This window comes from Coenobita brevimanus, chromosome 68 (assembly GCF_032717465.1).
Source record: "Coenobita brevimanus isolate Jiangsu-jjx chromosome 68, ASM3271746v2, whole genome shotgun sequence".
Lineage (NCBI taxonomy): Eukaryota > Metazoa > Arthropoda > Malacostraca > Decapoda > Coenobitidae > Coenobita > Coenobita brevimanus.
The window spans coordinates 30640964-30650968 of NC_137021.1; positions in this window are offsets into that span (position 1 = coordinate 30640964).

Genomic DNA, 10005 nt, shown 5'->3' on the forward strand with positions numbered 1-10005 from the left:
TCGAGATACAGTAGTAGGTCGGAGTTTCACAGCTTTAAATACGAAGCGGATCATAATGCATATGTGAGAATAAATAAAGAATGCTGAAAAAATATTCCAGTTGATTAATAATGCATTACATAGCATTGGTAAATTAAGTTAAATATATATATATATTACTTCTGATGACATTAGCAGTTTATTGCCGTTTCATAGAGATTCCCTGGGGATATTTTTATCTCAAGATGAACATTTTCCATTAGTTGAATGCAGGCTGTCACTTCCTTCACATATCGCCCAGTAATTGTCAATGCACTATTTACCCCTCCAAGGCAACTATTACTTTATGAAAAGTTTTAGTGGAGAACCTAATAAGGTATTGTTATGTAATGACATAATGCAATTACCAATGTGACTTATATTTCATGTGAGTCATACAGTAGGACACAAAACACAGCATAAAACAACTTATATGCAAATGTTAACCTAAACCCCTAAAACGAGAAACACAGCACTAATTTAAGTCCATAAATTAAGCTATAAACACGTTGAGAATGATACCTTCGATGGCTTAATATTTGATCCAGCAGCCCTCGGCTTCTATTAATTGTTGTAGGCGGATTGAGACAGAATCTACAAGCCGCCTAAAGATAGCTGGTTGGCGACATATTCCCTCCCACATCTCCCTGGCCTTCATCTCCACCGAGGCTCTGGTTTGTTCCTGCACTTCCCACTCCTGCACCATTACTGCCCACACATTTTCAATGGGGTTGCAACCTTCTGATGGCCAGTCGATCAAACGAATTTCATTGTGGCGGGAAAACCAGACTTTCACTACTCGGCATGTTTGTGTGGACGATTTGTCCAGGACAAGCCATATGCTATTTGGTTCAGGAATAGCATCCACCCAAATGGATGGAAGGAGAGACGTTTCCAAGATGGCGATATATATTGCTTTGGTCAGGCATCTGTCAACTGTGACAAGCTGTCCAGGACCACCATACCACATCCAACCGTGGAAGGCAACACCAACCCTGCCACTCCTCTGTGTCTGGAAGATGTTACTCGCCGTGCAATGGGTGTTTTCAGTCCGCCAGCAGTAACAGTGTGGTGCAAAAACAGAATTGAATGTTTTCTCAACTGTAAATATCACCTTCTCCCAGATGTCTATGCTATGGCCTACGTGCTCTTGGGTGAACTGAATGTGTGCTGCTTTATTTTCTTCACTGAGCATCTGTTTAACCACTGGGACATAGCATTTAAGATCAACCTCATGGAGACGCATGAGAGTTGTGGAAGGGAGGCAAGAAAGGGCTAGATCTTTTGTTACGTTACTTGCTGTTATTATAGGGTTGTCTCTAACGGTCATGATAATTCCCTTGTCGTCATCAGCCGACGTCACTATAGGCCGGCCAGATCATGGCCTAGTTAAAACATTGCCTTCTTCGGCATGTCATTGCACCCATCGCTGGACAGTTTTCCGAGTAATGCCCATGCAACGTGTGATCTCCGACACAGATACCCCGGCTTCATGGAGCCCTACAATAATGCCTGTGCTTCATATTACCTCCTCCCTATTTGCGTGGGTGCGTAGGGCACGACCACAACCCCTACCTCTTCCAGCCATTTCTGAAATAAAGATAAAGGTATCCTCTCATTATACTCATCAAGTTTCTACGTATATATATATATATATATATATATATATATATATATATATATATATATAGAGAGAGAGAGAGAGAGAGAGAGAGAGAGAGAGAGAGAGAGAGAGAAACTTGATAATTATAATGAGAGGATACTTTTATCTTTATTTATACATTCATTTTGTCTGTGACATGTCATAGGTGTGTCAAGTTATCTAAGTTATCTAATATACTGGAGCCGCGGACTGGGAGGCCCTCAGGCAGTACTTCTTTGATTTTCCCTGAAATGATTATTGCTTCCATGGCTGGGAGCCATCTGGGTGTGCCTTGCGCGTTACGGAGGTCATTCTCTCGGGCATAGAAGCATACATTCCTTTCTCATATCCTTTGACTAACGCAAGAAAGCCTTGGTTTAATCACGCTTGTTCTAATGCTGTCCACAACAAGGAGAGGGCCTACAAAAGGTACCGGAGCCAACCCACCCCTGAATCACATCATCTTTACGTTTCTGCCCGGAATCGTGCTATGTGTTCTTCACTCTGCTAAAAATAAGTTCATACGTACTAAATGCTCTCAACTCTCCAACTCTAATTCTTCCCTCTCCTTCTGGCACCTTGCCAAAAACCTTTCTAACAACTTTTCCTCATTATCCTTCCCTCCTCTATTCTACTCTGATAGTTCTGTAGCTATTTCTTCTACTGATAAAGCAAATCTCTTTGCACAGACTTTGACCCGCAGCCCACCTCTCGCCGAGGCAACACCTCCACCGCTGTTCCCGGCGGGACCAGCTCTCCACAGCAGTCGTTTCAGCCGAGGGATGGGCCTGTCCTCTCCTCCTAAGGGAGTGCCCTGGTCAGCCCACCAGGAGGTTGAGGCTCGTCCTCCCTATGGCCGACCACCCTCCCTCCGCCAATACCTTGACCGGTGTTGTGCCCTCGTGATCACCTGGACCGGGCCTTCCCTTCGTGCATCCACCTGCTGTTGTGGAGAGCTGGAGCAAGTGAATGGGGGTTGAGGGCAGAGTCGGGATGCTTCGATCCTGAGCTTCGGCGCCCTTACCATCGACGCCGTTTCGTCTACCAAGCTCTCGTCCCTCTCTGCCCTCTGTGAACACCGAGCAGCCAGCTGCCAACCACCGTTGAGTCGTTTGGGATTCCACCTGAGCTTGCCGGCGCCCCTTTCATCGGCGCCGTGCAGTCAATCGCTCTCTCCCCCTCGCCTCATCGATCATCGGGCTGTTGTCTCACCACCATCGCCTCGTTCCCTTCCTCTGCCGCCCTTGCCCTGTCTGCCAGTCTGCCGTCCGTGCTTTGCTCCTTCACTGGAGCCTTTTTTTCGCATTTTCCCTGACGGGCTCTCATGTTTGCCTGTTCCCCACCATGCTGTGGGGAGAATATTCCACAAACAAACAAACAAACAACACAGACTTTCTTCTCCAATTCCACCTTAGACAATTCCGGCGCTGTTCCTCAGTCACTTCCTGCCTCTGACTTCCTCATTGCTGACATTAAAATTTCTTCAGCTGATGTATTTTCTGCCATCACTGGTCTCAATACTAACAAGGCATATGGGACTGATGGAATCCCTCCTGTTGTTCTCAAGAACTGTGCTTCTGTGCTTACACCATGCCTAGGCAAACTCTTTCGCCTTTGTCTGTCAACTTGGACCTTTCCTTCTTGCTGGAACTTTGCTCTCATTCAGCCAGTCCCAAAGAAGGGTGACCACTCCCAACCCTCGAACTATCGTCCAATTGGTTTAACGTCCTGTATTTCAAAAGTTTTTAAGTCAATTCTCAATAGAAAAATTTTAAGGCATCTTTCCTATCACAACCTTCTTTCTGATCGTCAGTACAGGTTCCGTCAGGGACGTTCCACTGGCGATCTTCTCACCTACCTTTCAGACTCCTGGTCATCCTCCTTTCGGGACTTTGACGAAAGCTTTGCCATTGCACTTGACATCTCAAAAGCTTTCGATCGAGTCTGGCATAAATCTTTAATTTCCAAACTGCCCTCTTACGGTTTCTATCCTTCTATCTGTGCCTTCATCGCTAGCTTCCTTTCTGGTCATTCTATAGCCGCTGTTGCAGACGGCCATCGTTCTTCTCCTAGATCTATCAACAGTGGTGTTCCTCAGGGCTCTGTCCTATCGTCAACTCTCTTCCTTTTGTTCATCAATGACCTTCTAAGCTGTAGATCTAACCCTATCCACTCATACGCTGAGACTCCACGGTCCACCCCACACCTTTCCATTCAGTTCTCGCAACGCCCATCTTAGCAGTTACTTCAACAAACGAGGGATGAGGCTGTGGCACACCTAATGTCTGACTTGGCTTGTATCTCTGACTGGAGTAAAAATAATCTTGTTGTTTTTAATGCATCTAAGACTCAGATCTTACACTTATCAACATGTCAAAATCTTCCACAGGTATACCCACTAATGTTTAATAATATTCAGCTTAATCCTGCATCATCCTTGAACATGCTTGGGGTTTCATTTACTCGAGACTTATCTTGGAAAGATCATATTACATCTCTTGTATAATCTGCTTCCAAGGGATTGGGTGTGCTAAGCCGACTCCATTCTTTCTTTACCCCCGCACAATTGTTGACTCTATACAAGGGTTTTATCTGCCCCTGTGTGAAGTACAACTCTCATGTGTGGGGAGGCTCCCCACATACAGCTCTTCTCAATAGGGTGGAGTCAAAGGCTTTTCGTCTCATTAACTCTCCTCCTCTTACTGACTCCCTTCAACCTCTGTCTCTTCGCCGCACTGTTGCATCTTTATCTCTTTTCTATCACTACTTTAATGGTCACTGCTCCTCTGAACTGTCTGCATGCATTCCCCCACCTGTACGACTGGCGCGTAGCACCCGTCTGGCAGCAAACTCTCATCCCTTTTCTGTCCAACTCTCTAATGCAAGAATTAACCGTTACTCCCAGTCCTTCATTTATGCAACAGGTTAACTCTGGAACTGTCTCCTTCTGTCTGTATTTCTTACTGCCTATGATCTCCAGTCTTTCAAACGCAGTGTGTCCAGGCATCTCAGAATGAATGGATCTTGATTTTGGCTTTCTTGTATTTTGTTTTTCTCTTAGAGGGAACTGTTATTGCGGGCTCATGGCCTTTTGTTCCTTCTTCCTCGCATTAAAAAAAAAAAAAGCAGAGTTAGGGGAATGGTGTCAACGTAAAGAATATACACATACAAACTAATCTGCTATAACTACATACCTGTTTATCCTTATCCTCTCTCAACCAGATACGTAGAAACACGGCGTAGTCATGACAACCATAGCTGTAATAGCAAATAAATATAGAGGTTTGTAAACAGTAATCTACTTTCATACACAAGAGTTAATTTCACTGTTTGAGGGAAATAAACAGTTTAACCCCTACACCGCGGGCTTGTTTACCAATTACTTGCGTGTGCCGCGGGGTTATTTGGGCTCCGACAGACTCTCAAAAAATATTTGCCAAAAATCAGTTATTAGTCCTAGAATAATAAAATTACATATGCTTATGGCACATACCTTCAGCTTTCTCCTGGAATGATTGTTGAGCCTTCGTCGGTTACCGTAGGACTTGTGGAGACCTCTGAAGTAGGGTAACGAAGTCTCCACTTTACACTTCCCGACAACCCGTAATATGATTACCACAGCCAGATACAAACACTATAAACACTATTCTACAATTTTCAAGTAGTTTGGGATCCATACTAAAAAAAACACTGTGAAAGCAATGGAAATTACGAGCGCGTCTGATCGTCGCACTGGCACTAGTTCGCTCATGGTAGTCTGTCATTTATTATTCATAAAACCCCTCACACTTTATATTTCTATTACTATATAACACTTATATATATCTACAGTCTTTATCCATAAGTTTCCTTCAGTAGTATTAGTTTATTGTCACTGTAGGGATTCAATTTCTTTCAGTAAAATACGTAGCATTCACTTTCTCGTCCTGTATACTGGCATTGAGAGTGAATGTCACTTTCATCTTCACTCTCATAACTCATAGCATTCAGACATGCTAGAGTGAAACTTTCACTTTCATTACTCCTAGGGTATATACTCGTATTCTTATAATACTACTCATTTACATTTCTATTTACGTTCTCTATTTTATTTACGTTATTTACATTTCTATTTTATTTACAGTGTTATGCACTGTCACTTGAAATAACTTATAAAACTATTTTCCATTGTTCACGTATATTTACATTCATTACTTTCACTTGCTGTTTACACATTATTTACACATTATTCACAATTCCACTTGCACTGTTTTACTCAATAGAAAGATCGTAGTCACTCTTTTATCAATTGTCAGCCCTTTACCTCTTTCCACACGAGGTTTAGTAGGGGGTAAAGGTCACAGAGCCATTTGCATGGGGGTGAAAAAAGGCCTTGAAGTCAGCAAGATGAAACATACGTCCTCTCACTTCGGAAGATGAGACTACACTGATAACGCAGGGGCCATGCCAGCTAGCCTAGAGGCCTGCTTTAGGGGTTATTCAGAGTTACCAATATTACTTCTTGAAACAGCTAAGTCTAGCACTGATATGATTGGCAGGAAATCTAGACAATACATTATAAATTTGGTAGTTCCAGGTGAATGTAAATATCATTTAGGGTTCTCCCTTCCCTCCTTACATGTATATTTATTACGAAAATAGATTAGAGGCCTACTTAGGAGATATATAATCAGAGCTACCAATGTTAAATCTTGAAACAGCTTTGTGTAGCACTGATATGATTGGCAGGAAATCTAGACAATACATTATAAATTAGGTAGTTCCAGGTGAATGTAAATATCAGTTAGGCTTCTCCCTTCTCTCCTTACATGAATATTTATTACGAAAATAGATTATACGGCATATTTCAAGGGGAAAAAAACAGCGAAAATTAGCGAACGAGTGCACGTGAGGTGTTGTCAGGTGATAATTAGCCAATTCCAGGTGTATGGCACTCTCACTTACCTGATTTCTTTCTTGTATATATTATTTGGTATAAGAATACGACATAGGGCTTATTTCAATGGATGAAATCAGTGAAAAATTCCAGGGAAGATTTACTTAGCGTAGCACGGCCGGGCAGGCGAGAGGATAGGGTAATGGAGGGGGGGTAGGGAGGGGAGTCAAGAACGGGGAGAAATGGCTAAATTGTCAACAATGGATGGGAGTACAGATGAGATTAGGAGTGCTGACTAGTGTTGGACATTGTCAGTACTGATAGATGATACAAGCCCCCACTTGAAAGCCCGGGTGAATTCAAAATAACACAGAATCACAAAAGCGACGCCCCGCGGTATGATCCCTTGCTCCCAAGCGTCACGAAAGTGACGCCCCGCGGTTAAGGGGTTAAGCACCTTCCATACCGTTCCTCTTGTTTCCGGCTTCTGGTTAACTCCACTGGCCTGCTGCTCCGACATTGACTTCTGCCTGCTTGTAACGAGGCAACTGTATCTCGTAAGGAGGTGTGTCATATGAGTGACCTACCTTTCTTAAGATATCGGCAGATATCATACGTGTTATGGATTATTGCTATCACGTATCTTACTGATATGGGTTAGATAAAGGATATAAACCCACTGGCCGAGGGTGATTAATATCAGTGGCATAATTATGCACGCATAGGACGCAGACATGCAACGCCAAACTATATCTTAACCGGTGGCAGAGCGTGAAATCTGTTAATTTAATTATTGTGGCTCCTCATTCATACCGGAAACAACTTATATCATCCCAAACATACACTCATCAAGAGTTGTGCTTTCTAATCCGGGAAGCTCCGAACTACTACCTCGGTGCACGGTGAGAGGAGGGGTTAACGGGTAAGAGGCTTGGGGGGATGACGGACGAAGGGAGGGGGAGTCATCGTTCGATATGAGGCCCAGGCTATGATCTCCATAGAGCGAGAGGTAGGATACTGGGTGGGTCTAAACTATGGCACGTGACTGTAGCACACAGGCTCCATATATATATATATATATATATATATATATATATATATATTTGTGATAATGAACGGAGAAAGGAAAAACAAGGGAAAAAAAAATAAGTCCATGTGCCTAAGGCATCCTCCATTCATAAAAGACTTATAACAATTGGATTTTAAATTGAGAGGATTAAATGTATGTGGGAAGCAACTCCCAGGAAGTGAATTCCAGAGAGCAGTAGTTCTGGAGATAAATGAATTTTGATAAGCTGAGGTTCTGCATTGTGGGGGAGAGAGTGTGAGTTCATGGGCGCTCCCAGTTGCCCGAGTAATATATATATATATATATATATATATATATATATATATATATATATATATATATTTATTTATTTATTTATGTATTTTATGCAAGGAAGAAGGAACCAAAGGCCATGAGCCGGCAATAAAAGTTCCCTCCAAGAGAAAATCAAAATACAAGAGAGAGCCAAATTCAAGATCCATTCATTTCGAGATGCCTGGACACACTTCCTTTGAAAGGCTGTTGCATAAATGAAGGACTGGAAGTAACGGTTAACTCTTGCATTAGAAAGGTGGGCAGAAAAGGGATGAGAGTTTGCTGCTAGACAGGTGCCACGCTCCCGTCGTATAGGAGGAGGAATGCATGCAGACAGTTCAGAGGAGCAGTGACCATTAAAGTAGCGATAGAAAAGAGATAAAGATGGAACAGCGCAGCGAAGAGACAGAGGTTGAAGGGAATCAGTAAGAGGAGGAGAGTTAATGAGACGAAAAGCCTTTGACTCCACCCTACTGAGAAGAGCTGTATGTGGAGAGCCTCCCCACACATGAGAGTTGCATTCCACTCAGGGGCGGATAAAACCCCAGTATTTAGTCAACAATTGTGCAGGGGTAAAGAAAGAACGAAGTCGGCTTAGCACACCCGATTTCTTGGAAACAGATTTTACAAGAGATGTAAAATGATCTTTCCAAGATAAGTCCCGAGTAAATGAAACCCCAAGCATGTTCAAGGATGATGCAGGATTAAGCTGAATATTATTAAACATTAGTGGGTATACCTGTGGAAGATTTTGATGGGTTGATAGGTGTAAGAACTGAGTCTTAGATGCATTAAAAACAAGATTATTTTTACCCTAGTCAGAGATACGAGCCAAGTCAGGCATTAGGTGTGCCATAGCCTCATCCCTTGTTTGTTGAAGTAACTGCTGAGATGGATGTTGTGCCAACCGAATGGAAAGGTGAAGGGTGGAGTCATCAGCATATGAGTGGATAGGGTTAGATATACAGCTTAGAAGGTCATTGATGAATAAAAGAAAGAGAGTTGGTGATAGGAAAGAGCCCTGAGGAACACCACTGTTGATAGATCTAGGAGAAGAACGATGGCCGTCTACAACAGCGGCTATAGAACGACCAGAAAGGAAGCTAGCGATGAAGGCACACATAGAAGCATAGAAACCGTAGGCGGGCAGTTTGGAAATTAAAGATCTATGCCAGACTCAATCGAAAGCCTTTGAGATGTCAAGTGCAACGGCAAAGCTTTCGCCAAAGTCCCGAAAGGGGGATGACCAGGAGTCTGAAAGGTAGGTGAGAAGATCGCCAGTGGAACGTCCCTGACGGAACCTGTACTGACGATCAGAAAGAAGGTTGTGATAGGAAAGATGCCTTAAAATTTTTCTTTGAGAATTGACTCGAAAACTTTTGAAATACAGGACGTTAAAGCAATTGGACGATAGTTCGAGGGTTGGGAGTGGTCACCTTTCTTTGGGACTGGCTGAATGAGAGCAAAGTTCCAGCAAGAAGGAAAGGTCCAAGTTGACAGACAAAGGCGAAAGAGTTTGCCTAGGCAGGGTGTAAGTACAGAAGCACAGTTCTTGAGAACAACAGGAGGGACTCCATCAGGCCCATATGCCTTGTTAGTATTGAGGCCAGTGATGGCAGAAAATACATCAGCTGAAGAAATTTTAATGTCAGGCATGAGGAAGTCAGAGGCGGGAAGTGATGAAGGAACAGCACCGGAATCGTCTAAGGTGGAATTGGAGGAGAGTGTCTGTGCAGAGATCTACTTTATCAGTAGAAGAAATAGCTACAGAACTATTAGAGTAGAAAGAGGAGGGAAGGATTATGAGGTAAAGTTGTTAGAAAGGTTTTTGGCAAAGTGCCAGAAGGAGCGGGAAGCATTCGAGTTGGAGAGCTGAGAGCATTTAGTACGGATGAAATTATTTTTAGCAGAGAGAACAGACTTAGCACGATTCCAGGCAGAAACGTAAAGATGATGTGATTCGGGGGTGGGTTGGCTCCAGTACCTTTTGTAGGCCCTCTCCTTGTTGTGGACAGCATTAGAACAAGCGTGATTAAACCAAGGCTTTCTTGCGTTAGTCAAAGGATATGAGAATGGAATGTATGCTTCCATGCCCGAGAGAATGAC